This window comes from Pseudophryne corroboree, chromosome 6, assembly GCF_028390025.1.
Source record: "Pseudophryne corroboree isolate aPseCor3 chromosome 6, aPseCor3.hap2, whole genome shotgun sequence".
In the NCBI taxonomy this organism is placed as follows: domain Eukaryota; kingdom Metazoa; phylum Chordata; class Amphibia; order Anura; family Myobatrachidae; genus Pseudophryne; species Pseudophryne corroboree.
In genome coordinates, this window is record NC_086449.1 from 364,216,874 (window position 1) to 364,237,499 (window position 20,626).

The following is a 20,626-nucleotide window of genomic DNA, read 5'->3' on the forward strand; positions in this document are numbered from 1 at the left end:
ACCACAAAATGGGGCTATTCATGAAGCAGAGAAATAAACGTTATGGTAAAAACTTACCGTTGATAACGTGATTTCTCTTATGTCCACAGGTATCCACAGGATAACATTGGGATATTGTCGAGCGACAGCGAAAATGGCACCAACACGGTCACGAGCTTTCTGGCCTCCCAGGATGCATTGGGGCCTCCACTATATAGTCCCGCCCACTGACTCGGTCAGATCAGTTCTTTCCACAGCGATTATAGGCAGGAACATTAGGTAGAGACCTGTACAGGCGATAAGAACACACATGCACACCCTTCCATACAAGAAGGAAGAGGTTTTTAGTGTTTGTCTAGATCCTCAAATCAGATGCGTCCGGGTGGGATCCCTGTGGATACCTGTGGACATAAGAGAAATCACGTTATCAACGGTAAGTTCTTACCATAACGTTTATTTCTCTGGCTGGGTCCACAGGATTATCCACAGGATAACATTGGGATTCCCAAAGCCATTTTAGTGGTGGGGACGCTCCTGATTGCACAGGAGGACCTTTCGCCCGAAGTCTGCGTCATGAGAGGCAAAAGTATCCAAGGCATAATGTCTGATGAATGTGTTTATGGAAGACCATGTGGCTGCCTTACATATCTGTTCTGCTGATGCACCCTGTTGTGCTGCCCAAGAAGGACCTACCTTACGTGTAGAGTGTGCAGAGACATTAGCCGGAATAGGGAGATCTGCATGAGAATAAGCTTCAGATATTACCACTCGGAGCCATCTCGCCAGCGTCTGTTTACTAGCAGGCCAACCTCTCCTATGGAATCCGTAGAGGATGAAGAGGGAATCTGTTTTCCTGATGGCACTAGTACGATCTATATAGATTTTTAAAGACCGGACCACGTCCAGTGACGCTTCTCCCGCAGATAGTCCCGATACCTGAAAAGCTGGGACTACAATCTCTTCATTCAGGTGAAACTTTGACACCACCTTTGGAAGATAACTAGATCTCGTTCTGAGAACTGCTCTGTCTGGAAAAAAACTTAGGAAAGGAGACTTACATGATAATGCTCCTAAATCTGACACTCTTCTGGCTGACGCCATTGCCAGTAAAAAAAGAACTTTAATCGTTAACCACTTAAGATCCGCTCTCTCAAGTGGTTCAAACAAAGGACCCTGGAGAAATTTAAGAACTAAATTCAAATCCCAGGGAGCTGCAGGAGGAACAAATGGAGGTTGAATATGTACTACTCCTTGGAAAAACGTACGTACATCCTGTAGGTCAGCAATCTTCTGCTGAAACCATACAGTCAACGCTGAGACTTGCACCCTCAAGGAAGCAACCTTCAACCCCTTATCCAATCCTGCCTGCAGAAAATCCAAAATTCTAGCTACTTTAAAGGCTCTTGGATTGTAATTTTTTCCAGAACACCAATGAATATAGGCTTGCCATATTCTATGATATACACGGGCCGAAGAAGGCTTTCTTGCTCTAAGCATGGTTTGGATTACTTGCTTTGAAAATCCTTTAGCCTCTAAGATAGAGGTTTCAACAGCCACGCCGTCAAAGACAGGCGATCCAGATGACTGTGACAACAAGGACCCTGCATTAACAGATCTGGACGTTGAGGGAGCAGTATCGGTGCTTCCACGGACATTCTCCACAGATCTGTGTACCAATGCCTTCTTGGCCAAGCTGGAGCTATTAGAATGATTGCCCCTTTTGCCCGTTTTATCTTTCTCACTACTCTGGGTAACAGAGATATTGGAGGGAACAGATATGCCAGCTGAAACCTCCATTCTACCGACAGTGCGTCTACCAGGACTGCTCCTGGGTCCCTTGTTCTTGATCCGTACCTCGGAACTTTGTTGTTTAGACGAGACGCCATAAGGTCCATCTCCGGTAGACCCCATCTGTTCACCAGTGTCTGAAACACTTCTGGGTGTAGTGCCCATTCGGTTTCCTGAATGGTGTGCGGACTGAGAAAATCCGCTTCCCAATTTAGTACACCCGGGACAAATACTGCTGACAATGCTGGGAGATGGAGTTCTGCCCACTTTAGAATGGGAGTTACTTCCTCCATCAGACTCTTGCTGTGAGTCCCTCCTTGATGATTTAGGTATGCTACTGCCGTCGCATTGTCTGAGCGGATCTGGACTGGTCTTCCTTGTAGATTGTCCTTTGCCTGAACTAGGGCCAAGTAAATGGCTCTTATTGCTAACAGATTTATCAGCAGGCGACTTTCCCTTGCGGTCCATTTTCCCTGGAACCATAGGCTTCCGAGTACCGCCCCCCAACCTTGCAGGCTGGCATCTGTCGTCAGGACTTGCCACTCTTTTATCCAAAAGGGTCTCCCCTTGTTTAAATGGTCTGTCTGTAGCCACCATGCTAGAGACCTTTTTACATTTACTGGAATCTTTATCATCTGCTTCTTTATTGTTTGATGATTTCCGTTCCATTTTGTCAAAATGAGATGCTGCAATGGTCTGGAGTGGAATTGCGCATATTCCACCATGTCGAACGTTGATACCATCAGACCCAACAGTCGCATTGCTGCATGGACTGACATTGTCTGGGCTTGCAACGCTTCCTGAGCCATGACCTGCACCTTGACTATTTTCTTCTCTGGTAAGAGAACTCTCTGTAGGTCTGAATCCAATATGGCTCCCAAATTAACCATCCGCTGTGATGGATTCAGGGACGACTTCTCCCAATTTATGAGCCACCCGTGTCTCTGTAAACAAACTATCGTCTGATGGAGATGGCTCAACAGTAAATCTTGCGACTGTGCTAAGATTAATAGGTCGTCTAGGTATGGGAATATCCTTATCCCTTGTTTGCGCAGACAAGCTGCCATAACCACCATGATCTTGGTAAACACCCTGGGTGCTGTAGCTAGCCCGAAGGGCAGAGCTTGGAACTGGAAGTGTTCCTTGAGGATGGCAAACCTGAGGTAACACTGATGTGATAGTGCTATAGGCACATGTGGGTAAGCATCCCGCACATCCAGAGATACCATATAGTCTCCCGGTTCCATAGTCAACATTATGGAGCGTAACGTCTCCATGTGGAACTTCGGGATCCATATGTAATTGTTCAACATCTTCAGATTTAGAATTGGTCGATATGACCCATTTGGTTTCTGGATTAGAAACAGATTGGAGTAATACCCCTGTCCCTTTTGTGATGGAGGTACTGGGACAATCACACCTGACTGCAGTAATTTTTGGACTGCTTCTTGCAGGGCATTGGCCTTCGACTCTATACGAGACGGGCTGGTGCAAAAAAATCTTTGAGGAGGCTGCCTCCTGAATGGGAACCCATACCCCTGAGATACTACCTTCTGCACCCAGGCATCTGTTGTTGACGGTTGCCATGTGTGTGCAAATTGCAGGAGTCGGCCCCCAACCCTGGAATCCTCCAGGCGGAGGCCCGTCTCTTCAGGCTGAGGGCTTTTGTTCAGGTTTGGAAGCTGGCTTTTTGCTAGCCCACTGCTTCCTACCCCTGGATTTAAACTGGGGTTGTTTAGGCTCCTCTTTACCTTTCGCTTTGCTTTGCCAGCGAAATGAGCGAAATTTTAAACCCTTGGACTTAGGGTTGTAGGTAGCCGGAAATCTGACCTTCTTCGATTCAGCCTCTGACTCTAGGATATCCGATAAAGGTTTTCCAAATAATATATTACCCACGAAAGGCAATGCTTCCAATTCCTTCTTGGACTCCGCATCTGCCTTCCAGGTCCGTAGCCAGACTGCTCTGCAAGCGACTACTGCCAGGGCTGAAGCTTTAGAAGCAACAGTGCCTACATCAATGGCTGCTTCTTCTAAATACTGGGCAGATTGTCTTAAACAGCAAAGACGATCCTCTTGCTCCCTAGTAGGAGAGGGGATGTCATTCTCTAGTTCCTCTATCCATTCGCCCATTGCCTTTGCTACCCAGGCCGAAGCCATAGCAGGTCTTACCACTGCACCCACAAGAGAAAAAATATTTTTCAATAGGCTCTCTACCCTCCTGTCTGTGACATCATTCAAAGAGGTAGATGACAGTGGCAAAGCAGATTTGTGCACGAGTCGCAGAACATGTGCATCTACTTTTGGAGGAACTTCTCTCTTCGAACAATCTCCAGCAGGAAATGGATAATAAGAATCCCATCTCCTAGGAATCTTATACTTTTTACCGGGCGCTGCCCAAGACTCATCCATCATTTCCGTCAACTCCTCTGACGCTGGAAATTCAGCTTTCACTGACTTTGTTCGTTTGAATACAGGTGCTTTTGCTTTTAACGCTGTCTTGGCTGGTTCTTCCAGAGAAAGCACAGCCTTTACTGCATTAATGAGTTCAGCTACATCATCTGAACTAAAGCTCTGCGACTGATCATCATACGGAGTTGAATCTATTGTTTCCGCATCATCATCCGATGTATCCTCTTGTGTAGTCTGCCATACAGACGTATCTGTCTTAGTCTTACCTACCCCTTGGTTGCTTGTAGAGGCTACTGGAACCAAACCATAGGAAGGGAGCTGCATGTATGGGTTCATAGTGTAACCTAACCCTTGAGGTGGTGCTACTGGAGCTAACCTGTCCGCTATTGAAGACAGAGTCTTTGCGAACATATTCCATGGTGGCTCTACTGGAGGTTGAACTAACTCCTGTTTTTTACTTCGCTGAAAAGCTAAACAGTTTGCACACAAACCCTCATAAGTGACCAATTGAATCATATCAATTAACCCTGACTTACAAGATAAGCATGTTAGGGCTGTAGGAGTGCTTGACAAATTCTCCTCATCACTTTTGCCGCTCACAGACATTTTTTCTGATATTGACTACACAATTTTGTGACTGAACCACACCCATTAATCAGTATATAGAGGTGAAATCAATCTGACCACAGTGCACCTGATTTGAGGGTCAGAACAGGACTGACATTACACAGAAAAGTCAGCACACATACTAGCAGTCAGTCACATGTTAAAGCATTAGACATTGTCATATGAGAATACAACCTCCATAATAACTTATACATAAGTAGGAAAATTGTACTTCTGTTTAACTGGTTCTTTTTCAACATAACATGCAGAAAACACAGTAATATACAGGTCTCATATGCAATAGGTACTAAAAAATAAGAATTTACTTACCGATAATTCTATTTCTCATAGTCCGTAGTGGATGCTGGGACTCAGTCAGGACCATGGGGAATAGCGGGCTCCGCAGGAGACAGGGCACATCTAAAAAAGCTTTTAGGTCACATGGTGCGTACTGGCTCCTCCCCCTATGACCCTCCTCCAAGCCTCAGTTAGGTACTGTCCCCGGACAGGCGTACACAATAAGGAAGGATCTTGAATCCCGGGTAAGACTCATACCAGCCACACCAATCACACCGTACAACTTGTGATCTGAACCCAGTTAACAGTATGATAACACAAACGAAGTAGCCTCTGAACAGATGGCTCACAACAACAGTAATAACCCGATTTTTGTAACAATAACTATGTACAAGCATTGCAGACAATCCGCACTTGGGATGGGCGCCCAGCATCCACTACGGACTATGAGAAATAGAATTATCGGTAAGTAAATTCTTATTTTCTCTAACGTCCTAGTGGATGCTGGGACTCCGTCAGGACCATGGGGATTATACCAAAGCTCCCAAACGGGCGGGAGAGTGCGGATGACTCTGCAGCACCGAATGAGAGAACTCCAGGTCCTCTTTAGCCAGAGTATCAAATTTGTAAAATTTTACAAACGTGTTCTCCCCTGACCACGTAGCTGCTCGGCAAAGTTGTAATGCCGAGACTCCTCGGGCAGCCGCCCAGGATGAGCCCACTTTCCTTGTGGAATGGGCCTTTACAGATTTAGGCTGTGGCAGGCCTGCCACAGAATGTGCAAGTTGGATTGTACTACATATCCAACGTGCAATCGTCTGTTTAGACGCAGGAGCACCCAACTTGTTGGGTGCATACAATGTAAACAACGAGTCAGATTTTCTGACTCCAGCTGTCCTTGAAATATATATTTTTAATGCTCTGACAACGTCCAGTAACTTGGAGTCCTCCAAGTCGCTAGTAGCCGCAGGCACCACAATAGGCTGGTTCAAGTGAAATGCCGAAACCACCTTAGGGAGAAATTGAGGACGTGTCCTCAATTCTGCCCTGTCCGAATGGAATATCAGATATGGGCTTTTGTATGACAAAGCTGCCAACTCCGAAACTCTCCTGGCTGAAGCCAGGGCCAACAGCATGGTTACCTTCCATGTAAGGTATTTTAAATCTATCGATTTTAAAGGCTCAAACCAATGAGATTTGAGAAAATTTAGAACCACGTTCAAATCCCACGGTGCCACTGGAGGCACTATTGGGGGTTGTATATGTAGTACACCTTTGACAAAAGTTTGTACTTCAGGCACTGACGCCAATTCCTTCTGGAAGAAAATTGATAAGGCCGAAATTTGAACTTTAATGGACCCCAATTTGAGGCCCATAGACAATCCTGCTTGCAGGAAATGTAAGAATCGACCCAATTGAAATTCTTCCGTTGGAGCCTTCTTGGCCTCACACCACGCAACATATTTTCTCCAAATGCGGTGATAATGTTGTGCGGTCACTTCTTTCCTGGCTTTAATTAAAGTAGGAATAACTTCCTCAGGAATGCCCTTCTCTTTTAGAATCCGGCGTTCAACCGCCATGCCGTCAAACGCAGCCGCGGTAAGTCTTGGAACATACAAGGTCCCTGCTGAAGCAGATCCCTTCTTAGAGGTAGAGGCCACGGATCCTCCGTGAGCATCTCTTGAAGTTCCGGATACCAAGTTCTTCTTGGCCAGTCCGGAGCTACCAGTATTGTTCTTACTCCTCTTTTCCGTATAATTCTCAGTACCTTTGGTATGAGAGGCAGAGGAGGGAACACATACACTGACTGGTACACCCACGGTGTTACCAGAGCGTCCACAGCTATTGCCTGAGGGTCTCTTGACCTGGCGCAATACCTGTCCAATTTTTTGTTGAGGCGAGACGCCATCATGTCCACCTTTGGTTTTTCCCAACGGTTCACAATCATGTGGAAAACTTCTGGATGAAGTCCCCACTCTCCCGGGTGAAGGTCGTGTCTGCTGAGGAAATCTGCTTCCCAGTTGTCCACTCCCGGGATGAACACTGCTGACAGTGCTACGACATGATTCTCCGCCCAGCGCAGAATCCTTGCAGCTTCTGCCATTGCACTCCTGCTTCTCGTGCCGCCTTGTCGGTTTACGTGGGCGACTGCCGTGATGTTGTCGGACTGGATCAACACCGGCTGACCCTGAAGCAGCGATTTTGCCAGGCTTAGAGCATTGTAGATCGCTCTTAGCTCCAGTATATTTATGTGAAGAGACGTCTCCAGGTTTGACCACACGCCCTGGAAGTTTCTTCCCTTTGTGACTGCTCCCCAACCTCGTAGGCTGGCATCCGTAGTCACCAGGACCCAGTCCTGTATGCCGAATCTGCGGCCCACTAACAGATGGGCAGTCTGCAACCACCACAGGAGAGACAACCTTGTTCTCGGTGACAGTGTTATCCGCTGATGCATGTGCAGATGCGATCCGGACCATTTGTCCAGCAGATCCCACTGAAATGTTCGTGCATGGAATCTGCCGAATGGAATCGCTTCGTACGAAGCCACCATCTTTCCCAGGACTCTTGTGCATTGATGTACTGACACAGTTCCTGGTTTTAGGAGGTTCTTGACAAGTTCGGATAACTCCCTTGCTTTCTCTTCCGGGAGAAATACCTTTTTCTGAACCGTGTCCAGAATCATGCCCAGGAACAGCAGATGTGTTGTCGGGGTCAATTGAGATTTTGGAAGATTTAGAATCCACCCGTGTTGCTGAAGCACTACTTGTGTTAGCGCTACACCGACTTCCAGCTGTTCTCTGGACTTTGCCCTTATCAGGAGATCGTCCAAGTAAGGGATAATTAATACGCCTTTTCTTCGTAGAAGAACCATCATTTCGGTCATTACCTTGGTAAAGACCCGAGGGGCCGTGGACAACCCAAACGGCAGCGTTTGAAACTGATAATGACAGTCTTGTATCACGAACCTGAGATACCCTTGGTGTGAGGGGTAAATCGGGACATGTAGATAAGCATCTTTTATGTCCAAGGACACCATGAAGTCTCCTTCTTCCAGATTCGCTATCACTGCTCTGAGTGACTCCATCTTGAACTTGAATTTCTTTATGTACAGGTTCAAGGATTTCAGATTTAGAATAGGCCTTACCGAACCGTCCGGTTTCGGTACCACAAATAGTGTGGAATAATACCCCTTTCCCTGTTGTAGGAGGGGTACCTTGACTATCACCTGCTGAGAATACAGCTTGTGAATGGCTTCCAAAACCGACGTCCTTTCTGAGGGAGACGTTGGTAAAGCAGACTTTAGGAACCGGCGAGGGGGAGACCTTTCGAACTCCAGCATGTAACCCTGAGATACTATCTGCAGGACCCACGGGTCCACTTGTGAGTGAACCCATTGATTGCTGAAAATCTTGAGTCGACCCCCCACCGTTCCTGAGTCCGCTTGTAAAGCCCCAGCGTCATGCTGATGGCTTTGTAGAAGCCGGGGCGGGCTTCTGTTCCTGGGCAGGGGCTGCTTGCTGCCCTTTCTTACCCTTTCCTCTGCCTCGCGGCAGATAAGACTGTCCTTTTGGTCGCTTTTTATAGGAGCGAAAGGACTGCGGCTGAAAAGACGGTGTCTTTTTCTGTTGGGAGGGGGTCTGAGGTAAAAAAGTGGATTTGCCGGCAGTTGCCGTGGCCACCAGGTCCGAAAGACCGACCCCAAACAATTCCTCTCCTTTATATGGCAATACTTCCGTATGCCTCTTGGAATCCGCATCACCTGACCACTGTCGCGTCCATAAACTTCTTCTGGCAGATATGGACATCGCGCTTACTCTTGATGCTAGAGTACAAACATCCCTCTGAGCATCTCGCATATAAAGGAAAGCATCCTTTAATTGCTCTAGAGTCAAATAAAATACTGTCCCTATCCAGGGTATCAATATTTTCAGTCAGAGAATCCAACCACACTACCCCAGCACTGCACATCCAGGCTGAGGCTATTGCCGGTCGCAGTATAACACCAGTATGTGTGTATATACTCTTCAGTGTAGTTTCCAGCCTCCTATCTGCTGGATCCTTGAGGGCGGCCGTATCAGGAGACGGCAACGCCACTTGCTTTGATAAACGTGTGAGCGCCTTATCCACCCTAGGGGGTGTTTCCCAGCGCGCCCTAACCTCTGGTGGGAAAGGGTATAATGCCAATAACTTCTTGGAAATTAGCAGTTTTCTATCGGGGTTAACCCACGCTTCATCACACACGTCATTCAATTCCTCTGATTCTGGAAAAAATACAGGTAGTTTTTTCACCCCCCACATAATACCCCTTTTTGAGGTACCAGCAGTATCAGAGATCTGCAAAGCCTCCTTCATTGCCGTGATCATATAACGTGTGGCCCTATTGGAAAATACGTTTGTTTCTTCACCGTCGACACTAGATTCATCTGTGTCGGTACCCGTGTCGACTGACTGAGGTAAAGGACGTTTTACAGCCCCTGACGGTGTCTGAGACGCCTGAACCGGTACTAACTGGTTTGCCGGGCGTCTTATTTCGTCAACTGACTTTTGTAATGTGCTGACATTATCACGTAATTCCATAACTAAAGCCATCCATTCCGGTGTCGACTCCCTAGGGGGTGACATTACCATCATCGGCAATTGCTCTGCCTCCACACCAACATCGTCCTCATACATGTCGACACACACGTACCGACACAGCAGCCACACAGGGAATGCTCTAATCGAAGACAGGACCCCCTAGCCCTTTGGGGAGACAGAGGGAGAGTTTGCCAGCACACACCAAAAGCGCTATAAATGTATATAAACAACCTTAGAAGGTGTTGTTTACTATATATGCGCTCTTAATATATAAATATCGCCAATTTATGCCCCCCTTCTCTTTGTTACCCTGTTTCTGTAATGCAGTGCAGGGGAGAGACCTGGGAGCCTTCCTCACCAGCGGAGCTGAGCAGGAAAATGGCGCTGAGTGCTGAGGAGAATAAGCTCCGCCCCTTTTTCGGCGGGCTTTTCCCCGGTTTTTAAGAAACTGGCCTGGGTTAAAATACATACATATAGCCTTAATGGCTATATGTGATGTATTTATTTTGCCACTAAAGGTAATTATATTGCTGCCCAGGGCGCCCCCAGCAGCGCCCTGCACCCTCCGTGACTGAGTCAGTGAGCCGTGTGACAACAATGGCGCACAGCTGCCGTGCTGTGCGCTACCTTCAAGAAGACTGAGGAGTCTTCTGCCGCCTGCTTTCCGGACCTCCGTTCTGCCGTCTCTTCAGCGTCTGTAAGGGGGATCGGCGGCGCGGCTCCGGGACGAACCCCAGGCTGACCTGTGTTCCGACTCCCTCTGGAGCTAAGTGTCCAGTAGCCTAAGACTCCAATCCATCCTGCACGCAGGTGAGTTGGAAATCTCTCCCCTAAGTCCCTCGATGCAGTGATCCTGTTGCCAGCAGGAATCACTGAGATTGAAACCTAAAAAAAAAACTTTTCTAAACAGCTCTTTAGGAGAGCCACCTAGATTGCACCCTCTCGGACGGGCACAAAAACCTAACTGAGGCTTGGAGGAGGGTCATAGGGGGAGGAGCCAGTACGCACCATGTGACCTAAAAGCTTTTTTAGATGTGCCCTGTCTCCTTCGGAGCCCGCTATTCCCCATGGTCCTGACGGAGTCCCAGCATCCACTAGGACGTTAGAGAAATTAACAGTGCACACTAAGAAGTAGAAGGAATTTTTAGTACTGTATACCCTGCCTCCAGGGAGCGGGATACAGGGAGACTCACCACACTTCCATATCCAAGCAAAGACGCTCGAAAGACGCTGAGTGGATTCAGATGCTACTGGTGTACACTGCCGCTCTTGGTAACTGATAACGGACACGGAAGCTCACCAACGGACACGGAGCGACTCCACGTGCATGCAGACACTAAAGGCCTGCGACTCGGTCTGGGCGGGTTTATATCCAGTGTACACAACCGCAGTGTCTAAGCTGCGACCGAGTACCCTCGTGGTAGCGTCTGAGCCGGAAGTGAGGTCATTCAGTTCATGAAACGAGAGACCCGCGGGAACTGGCCATGAACTCGGAGGAGGGACGGCCAGGAGAGCGTCCGAAACCCCCTGTTGACTTAAACTCCCAGGATCGCGGCCTCACCTAGTCCTGGCGCCTATGATCCCCGGAGCGTAGCGCTGTCACACTCGAGATGTTCGGCGCATCAACACGCTGTTTGTAGTCTCCACCAAATCAGCGTAGCTGTGTCCTGACCCCTCTAGTAAGAGGAAGTCCATATACTCACTGTCTCCCCATGCTCCGGCCACAGCCTGGTAACGTCTGCTGGACCTGCTAGAACATCCGACACAGACGCCCGTCGAGACAGCACTGTACCGCGAAGGTAAGCGTTGTTGCGACCCGGTGGGGAGTTGTTGGAGCGACTCTTTCTAATACACGTTTAAGACGCTATTAAGAGAAGTCGCTCAAACCAAAACAGTAAGTCTATAAAAATAAAGTAATGAAAACTTGAGGCTGCTTTCACAGCAGCCCTGTGACCATGCGGCTTCCTGCCGCACCAAGCAAAAAACTGATCTGACTGATTCAGTGGGCGGGACTATATAGTGGAGGCCCCAATGCATCCTGGGAGGCCAGAAAGCTTGTGACCGTGTTGGTGCCATTTTCGCTGTCGCTCGACAATATCCCAATGTTATCCTGTGGATGATCCTGTGGACCCAGCCAGAGAAAAGCCCCATTTTGCGGAAAACAGGACTTTACTCCACTTCCCGCAGGTTACCGTGGAGAACGTTATTACTTCTCCAGCAGTATCCCTGCTCTGTGCTGGAATCACAGTACCATACACTTGTATGGTATCTGCAATTAATGTCAAAGCGGAAAGCCCAGCTTTCCGCTTCGCTCTTCTGTGCTGCTTCGCCACCTGAGGATGGTGTATCTACCTGCCCGACGATAAGCCCTGTTCTTTCCCCTGGATTCCTCTGCTCTAGTCCTGGCGGCTCCGTCCGTTTTACCCAGCTTGCACTGCTTCCGGCTTGTAAGGAAACTCCTTAGCAACTACTTGACGGGCTGCTCGTTTTCTATGCTAGACGCATGCGCAAGAGACAGACCAGCGAAGAAGGCGCGGCAGCAGCAGAGAAGAGGGCATCGTGGACGGGAGGGTTAGCAGTTCGTAACAGAGTACAGGCAGGGATTAATGAATTGCGGAAAATAAGAATTTACTTACCGATAATTCTATTTCTCGGAGTCCGTAGTGGATGCTGGGGTTCCTGAAAGGACCATGGGGAATAGCGGCTCCGCAGGAGACAGGGCACAAAAAGTAAAGCTTTAGGATCAGGTGGTGTGCACTGGCTCCTCCCCCTATGACCCTCCTCCAAGCCTCAGTTAGGATACTGTGCCCGGACGAGCGTACACAATAAGGAAGGATTTTGAATCCCGGGTAAGACTCATACCAGCCACACCAATCACACTGTACAACCTGTGATCTGAACCCAGTTAACAGTATGATAACAGCGGAGCCTCTGAAAAGATGGCTCACAACAATAATAACCCGATTTTTGTAACTATGTACAAGTATTGCAGATAATCCGCACTTGGGATGGGCGCCCAGCATCCACTACGGACTCCGAGAAATAGAATTATCGGTAAGTAAATTCTTATTTTCTCTATCGTCCTAGTGGATGCTGGGGTTCCTGAAAGGACCATGGGGATTATACCAAAGCTCCCAAACGGGCGGGAGAGTGCGGATGACTCTGCAGCACCGAATGAGAGAACTCCAGGTCCTCCTTAGCCAGGGTATCAAATTTGTAGAATTTAGCAAACGTGTTTGCCCCTGACCAAGTAGCTGCTCGGCAAAGTTGTAAAGCAGAGACCCCTCGGGCAGCCGCCCAAGATGAGCCCACCTTCCTTGTGGAATGGGCATTTACAGATTTTGGCTGTGGCAGGCCTGCCACAGAATGTGCAAGCTGAATTGTACTACAAATCCAACGAGCAATAGTCTGCTTAGAAGCAGGAGCACCCAGCTTTTTGGGTGCCTACAATATAAACAGCAAGTCAGACTTTCTGACTCCAGCCGTCCTGGAAATATATATATATATATTATATATATATATATATATAATATATATATATATATATATATATATATATATATATATATATATATATATATATATATATATATATATATATATATATATATATATATATATATATATATATATATATATATATATATATATATTTTCAGGGCCCTGACAACGTCTAGCAACTTGGAGTCCTCCAAGTCCCTAGTAGCCGCAGGCACCACAATAGGTTGTTTCAGGTGAAACGCTGACACCACCTTAGGAAGAAACTGGGGACGAGTCCGCAGTTCTGCCCTGTCCGGATGGAAAATCAAATATGGGCTTTTGTAAGACAAAACCGCCAATTTTGACAATCGCCTGGCCGAGGCCAGGGCCAACAGCATGGTCACTTTTCATGTGAGATATTTCAAATCCACAGATTTGAGTGGTTCAAACCAATATGATTTGAGGAATCCCAACACTACGTTGAGATCCCACGGTGCCACTGGAGGCACACAAGGGCTGTATATGCAATACTCCCTTGACAAACGTCTGGACTTCAGGAACTGAAGCCAATTCTTTCTGGAAGAAAATCTATAGGGCCGAAACTTGAACCTTAATGGACCCCAATTTGAGGCTCATAGACACTCCTGTTTGCAGGAAGTGCAGAAATCGACCTAGTTAAAATTTTTTTCGTGGGGCCCTCCTGGCCTCACCCACGCAACATATTTTTACCACATGTGGTGATAACGTTGTGCGGTCACCTCCTTCCTGGCTTTGACCAGGGTAGGTATGACCTCTTCCGGAATGCCTTTTCCCTTAGGATCCGGCGTTCAAACCGCCATGCCGTCAAACGCAGTCGCGGTAAGTCTTGGAATAGACAAGGTCCCTGCTGGAGCAGGTCCTTTCTTAAAGGCCGATGCCACGGTTCCTCTTGGAACAGACATGGTACTTGCTGAAAGCAAATCCCTTCTTAGCTCCCGGGGCCATTAGTCCTCTGTGAGCATCTCTTGAAGTTCCGGTTACCAAGTCCCTCTTGGCCAATCCGGAGCCACGAATATAGTTCTTACTCCTCTATGTCTTATAATTCTCAATACCTTGGTTATGAGAAGCAGAGAAGGGAACACATACACCGACTGTTACACCCACGGTGTTACCAGGACGTCCACAGCTATCGCTTGAAGGTCTCGTGACCTGGCGCAATACCTGTCCCATTTTTTTGTTCGGGCGGGACGCCATCATGTCCACCTTTGGTCTTTCCCAACGGTTCACAATCATGCGGAAAACTTCCCGATGAAGTTCCCACTCTCCCGGGTGGAGGTCGTGCCTGCTGAGGAAGTCTGCTTCCCAGTCGTCCACTCCTGGAATGAACACTGCTGACAGTGCTATCACATGATTTTCCGCCTAGCGAAAAATCCTTGCAGTTTTGTCACTGCCCTCCTGCTTCTTGTGCCGCCCTTTCTGTTTACGTGGGCGACTGCCGTGATGTTATCCCACTGGATCAATACCGGCTGACCTTGAAGCAGAGGTCTTGCTAAGCTTAGAGCATTATAAATTTGTTCTTAGCTCCAGTATATTTATGTGGAGAGAATTCTCCAGACTTGATCACACTCCTTGTGTGACTGCTCCCCAGCCTCTCAGGCTGGCCTCCGTGGTCACGAGCATCCAATCCTGAATGCCGAATCTGCGGCCCTCTAGAAGATGAGCACTCTGTAATCACCACAGGAGAGACACCCTTGTCCTTGGATATAGGGTTATCCGCTGATGCATCTGAAGATGCGATCCGGACCATTTGTCCAGCAGATCCCACTGAAGAGTTCTTGCGTGAAATCTGCCGAATGGAAGCGCTTCGTAATAAGCCACCATTTTTACCAGGACTCTTGTGCAATGATGCACTGACACTTTTCCTGGTTTTAGGAGGATCCCGATTAGCTCGGATAACTCCCTGGCTTTCTCCTCTGGGAGAAACACCTTTTCCTGGACTGTGTCCAGAATCATCCCTAGGACCAGCAGACGTGTCGTCGGACTCGGAACAACTGCGGTTTTGGAATATTTAGAATCCACCCGTGCTGTCGTAGAACTACTTGAGATAGTGCTACTCCGACCTCCAACTGTTCTCTGGACCTTGTTCTTATCAGGAGGTCGTCCATTTTCTTTGAAGACGAATCCTCCTTTCGGTCATTACCTTGGTAAGGACCCGGGGTGCCTTGGACAATCCAACGGCATCGTCTTGAAACTGATAGTGACAGTTCTGTACCACGAACCTGAGGTACCCTTGGTGAGAAAAGGCAAATTTTGGGACATGGAGGTAAGCATCCCTGATGTCCCGGGACACCATATAGTCCCCTTGTTCTTTGCTATCACTGCTCTGAGTGACTCCATCTGGATTTGAACCCTTGTAATTGTTCAAATTTTTCAGATTTAGAATAGGTCTCACCTAGCCTTCAGTACCACCATATAGTGTGGAGTAATACCCCTTTCCTTGTTGTCGGAGGGGTAATTTTATTATCACCTGCTGGGAATACAGCTTGTGAATTGTTTTCAATACTGCCTCCCTGTCAGAGGGAGACATTGGTACAGCAGACTACAGGAACCTGCGAGGGGGGAAACCTCTCGATATTCCAATCTGTACCCCTTGGATACTACTTGTAGGATCCAGGGGTCCTGTACGGTCCCAGCGTCATGCTGAGAACTTGGTAGAAGCGGTGGAGGGCTTCTGTTCCTGGGAATGGGCTGCCTGCTGCAGTCTTCTTCCCTTTCCTCTATCCCTGGGCAGATATGACTCTTATAGGGACGAAAGGACTGAGGCTGAAAAGACGGTGTCTTTTTCTGCAGAGATGTGACTTAGGGTAAAAAACGGTGGATTTTCCAGCAGTTGCCCTGGCCACCAGGTCCCATGGACCGACCCCAAATAACTCCTCCCCTTTATACGGCAATACATCTTTGTGCCGTTTGGAATCTGCATCACCTGACCACTGTCGTGTCCATAAACATCTTCTTGCAGATATGGACATCGCATTTACTCTTGATGCCAGAGTGCAAATATCCCTCTGCGCATCTCGCATATATAGAAATGCATCCTTTAAATGCTCTATAGTCAATAAAATACTGTCCCTGTCAAAGGTATCAATATTTTTAGTCAGAGAATCCGACCAAGCCACCTCAGCTCTGCACATCCAGGCTGAGGCGATCGCTGGTCGCAGTATAACACCAGCATGTGTGTGTATACTTTTTAGGATATTTTTCAGCCTCCTATCAGCTGGCTCCTTAAGTACGGCCCTATCCGTAGATGGTACCGCCACTTGTTCTGATAAGCGTGTGAGCGCCTTATCCACCCTGAGGGGTGTTTCCCACCGCGCCTTAACTTCTGGCGGGAAAGGGTATACCGCCAATAATTTTCTATCGGGGGAAACCCACGCATCATCACACACTTCATTTAATTTATCTGATTCAGGAAAAACTACAGGTAGTTTTTTCACCTCACACATAATACCCTTTTTTGTGGTACTTGGAGTATCAGAAATATGTAACACCTCCTTCACTGCCCTTAACGTGTGGCCCTAAAAGAAAATACGTTTGTTTCTTCACCGTCGACACTGAAATCAGTGTCCGTGTCTGGGTCTGTGTCGACCGACTGAGGTAAATGGGCATTTTACAGCCCCTGACGGTGTTTGAGACGCCTGGACAGATACTAATTTGTTCGCCGGCCCTCTCATGTCGTCAACCGGCTTGCAGCGTGTTGACATTGTCACGTAATTTCCATAAATAAGCCATCCATTCCGGTGTCGACTCCCTAGAGAGTGACATCACCATTACAGGCAATTTGCTCCGCCTCCTCACCAACATCGTCCTCATACATGTCGACACACACGTACCGACATATAGCACACACACACAGGGAATGCTCTGATAGAGGACAGGACCCCACTAGCCCCTTGGGGAGACAGAGGGAGAGTTTGCCAGCACACACCAAAGCGCTATATTTTACAGGGATAGCCTTATAATAAGTGCTCCCTTATAGCTGCTTTTATAAAATCACAATTTCGCCAAATTTTGCCCCCCCTCTCTTGATTTAACCCTGTTTCTGTAGTGCAGTGCAGGGGAGAGCCTGGGAGCCTTCCTGACCAGCGGAACTGTGTGAGGAAATGGCGCTGTGTGCTGAGGAGATAGGCCCCGCCCCCTTTTCGGCGGGCTCGTCTCCCGCTTAAAAATGGATTCTGGCAGGGGTTAAATATCTCCATATAGCCCCGGAGGCTATATGTGAGGTATTTTTTGCCAAAAAAAAGGATTTTCATTGCTGCCCAGGGCGCCCCCCCCCAGTGCCCTGCACCCTCAGTGACTGCCGTGTGAAGTGTGCTGAGAGCAATGGCGCACAGCTGCAGTGCTGTGCGCTACCTTAAGAAGACTGAGGAGTCTTCTGCCGCCGATTTTGGACCTTCTTCTCTTTTCAGCATCTGCAAGGGGGCCGGCGGCGAGGCTCCGGTGACCATCCAGGCTGTACCTGTGATCGTCCCTCTGGAGCTAATGTCCAGTAGCCAAAGAAGCCAATCCATCCTGCACGCAGGTGAGTTCACTTCTTCTCCCCTAAGTCCCTCGATGCAGTGATCCTGTTGCCAGCAGGACTCACTGTAAAATAAAAAACCTAAGCTAAACTTTTCTAAGCAGCTCTTTAGGAGAGCCACCTAGATTGCACCCTTCTCGGCCGGGCACAAAAACCTAACTGAGGCTTGGAGGAGGGTCATAGGGGGAGGAGCCAGTGCACACCACCTGATCCTAAAGCTTTACTTTTTGTGCCCTGTCTCCTGCGGAGCCGCTATTCCCCATGGTCCTTTCAGGAACCCCAGCATCCACTAGGACGATAGAGAAAAGATATGGTAAAAGCTCACACATAAAAATGTGATGTTTGGTGGTAAGACCAAAACAACGCATTTGTTCATGAATAGACCCCTTAGAGCTGTGCTCTAGTACACAGGAGGCAGAGTATATAATCTGCAGAAACCATGACATTTCATGAACAGTAAATTAAGAATCTGTCTATGTGATGACTCCATCCTGTACATTATTACACATAGCTATTGCTCTATAGCTGCCGACTGTACAGCACATTCACACACTGGGGCAGATGTATTAAGTCTGTAGAAGTGATAAAGCAGTGATAAGTGCACGGTGATAACACACCAGACAATCAGCTCCTGTCATTTTTCAAATCTGTAATGACTGACTGGTGCGTTATCACCTTACTTTATCCCTTCTCCAGATTAATACATCTGCCCCATTATTTTTTCAAATAGGGACCAAACAAAAAAAAAAACCAAACACCCAGTTGCTGTGATAATAAAAAAAGAAAGCTATGCTATCATAACAACAGTGTGATAGCTGACAATTGTTACTTATTACTGTAGCATTTGCACACTATACGGTGCTGGATACACACAGCATGACATATATTAAACACGCCACAATCTAGCGCACCAACACCCACAGCATACGCACACTTACTGATCAGAAACATACCTAGCGCATAGGCATCTTGTATCTCCAGCTTTTTTTGGAATTACAACAAGCAGGACATTCTGGAAGCAGTGGTTCCACAGCAGCAGAGGAGACACGAATCGCGTACTGCTATAATACCCAGCACGCGTGTGAAGCACGCTGTTCTGTTTACTAGCTGCCCATACCTCGCTCTCTGCTTTTGTTAACTTCCGCCCACAGCGGAAGCGGCTACTGGTGTGAGAGGTGTCTGATTGGCTGGCGGTTAAGGGGTGACAGTTCTCATGAACGCGCGTATTGCGTACAGGCTGCGCGCCGCCTGCGCTATTACTGGCGGTATATAAGTATTGCACGCCATATGGTAGCCCGATAATACGTTTCCTCAACGTGTATTGTTACTGCCGCCAATTTTTTCTCGTAGAATAAAAGCACTGAGCATTACTATAAATTGATAAAAATAGCGCGAAATGGCACATGCAGCAATCACCTTAAGGTGCTCTGGGTTTAAAGACAATTTGTAGCGCTCGAAGAATACTGGAGGGGACTGTTTTGAATTGATGGAAGCACGTAGATTAGCCAGGAGACCGAATATACTGTACAGCTAAAGTATTCTTGTAAACAGAAGCTGTGAGTAATATCTTTATTACAGTTATGTATAATAGTGATAATAAATGATTGCTGCAGTGAGGGGTGCTAGACGCAGAGATCCTGCAGCTGCACATCATTACATAGCTCTATGTAGCAGTCTATTAGGCCCTACACAATGGAAAATAATACTCGAAGATAAATATGAAAGATCTCATTAATGAACGAGATCCCGTTCATATCTTTGAGTGTGGAGGCACCAGCGATGAACAATGCGCGGCCCCGCGCTCGATCATCGCTGGTGCCCCGTCGTCTGTGCGTGCAGGCCAATATGGAGATCGTCCATATTTGCCTGCACTGCTATGAAGCCAGGTGACGGGAGGAGTGAAGAAACTTCACTAACCCCCCCCCCCCCCCCCCCCCGCCTCTGGGTCGGCTGTATCCGCCGTCGGCGGATCGCCAAATGTGTAGGGCCCTTATGAGCCCTATTCAGCTTGGATTACACCATTTTCGGGCCAGTGTGCACATGCCGGTCCCGATCTGCGCAGGACAGCCAATGGGATCACATTGATGTGAATGCCTCTGTCTGATTTACAAGCAGAGGCGTTCGCAGGACGGCGCCTACGTGGTGTTGTGGCGCCATGGCATCAGAAACGGGCATGTTCGGGGTGGCCGCGTGACGTCACACATGGCCATACCTCCCAACATGACCCTCCAGGAGGGACAGAATGCTCTGCTCCTGGACTTTTTTTTTTTTTTTTAATCTTTTTATTGAGGCAACATAAAATTGATAAAATAAACAACATTGGTTACAATGCAATTTTGACAGATCTGGTTACAGAGGGGGAACAAAGCAGATGTCATACGTTAGTCCAAACCCTCGTAGCGGAAGGGTGAGTCAGATAGACCTGTAACATTGAGCTAAACAGTAATGGTCAAGTAGTATGTATCTCTTGATTCTGAGTAAAATTTGTTATACATTAGTAAAAATCAATAACTGTTAATAACAATATCTCAAAGGTATATATATATAAACATACAAAAGTAGGGCTGCGAGTCTTGAAGCCCGATGGAGGTGAATATGCAGAAAGTGAGAACCCCTCTCCTCCTCACGTCAAGGCAATCAGGGGATCATGTGATATCATTCTGGTTAGATACCAGGTGGTATCTTTAAGACTATAATGTATCTGGTTTCTAGTTGTGAGTGGGAGTGTGTCTATGTACAATTCCCAGAGTGAAAACAACCCTTCCACTTCATTTTTTTAATGTAAAAGCGCCTCCATCCAGTCCATTTTAAACAGAAAAATAAGATTTTAAACCTACCGGTAAATCTTTTTCTCGTAGTCCGTAGAGGATGCTGGGGACTCCGTAAGGACCATGGGGATAGACGGGCTCCGCAGGAGACATGGGCACTTTAAGA

The 20,626-nt window shown here is 47.6% G+C and overlaps 1 protein-coding gene across 2 annotated transcripts in view; it reads right to left on the reverse strand.

Annotated features, from left to right (window-relative positions):
- GTF3C6 (general transcription factor IIIC subunit 6) overlaps nucleotides 1-18,852 on the reverse strand; it is a 98,540-nt gene extending 79,688 nt beyond the window's left edge. Inside the window, exon 1 of one of the 2 annotated variants that reach the window (XM_063926686.1) lies at nucleotides 18,646-18,852. The gene's annotated coding sequence lies outside the window, so the exon portion shown is untranslated. The remainder of the gene's footprint in view (nucleotides 1-18,645) is intronic. The other variant, XM_063926684.1, reaches the window with a different exon arrangement.
- Between the last annotated feature and the right edge of the window lie 1,774 nt (nucleotides 18,853-20,626).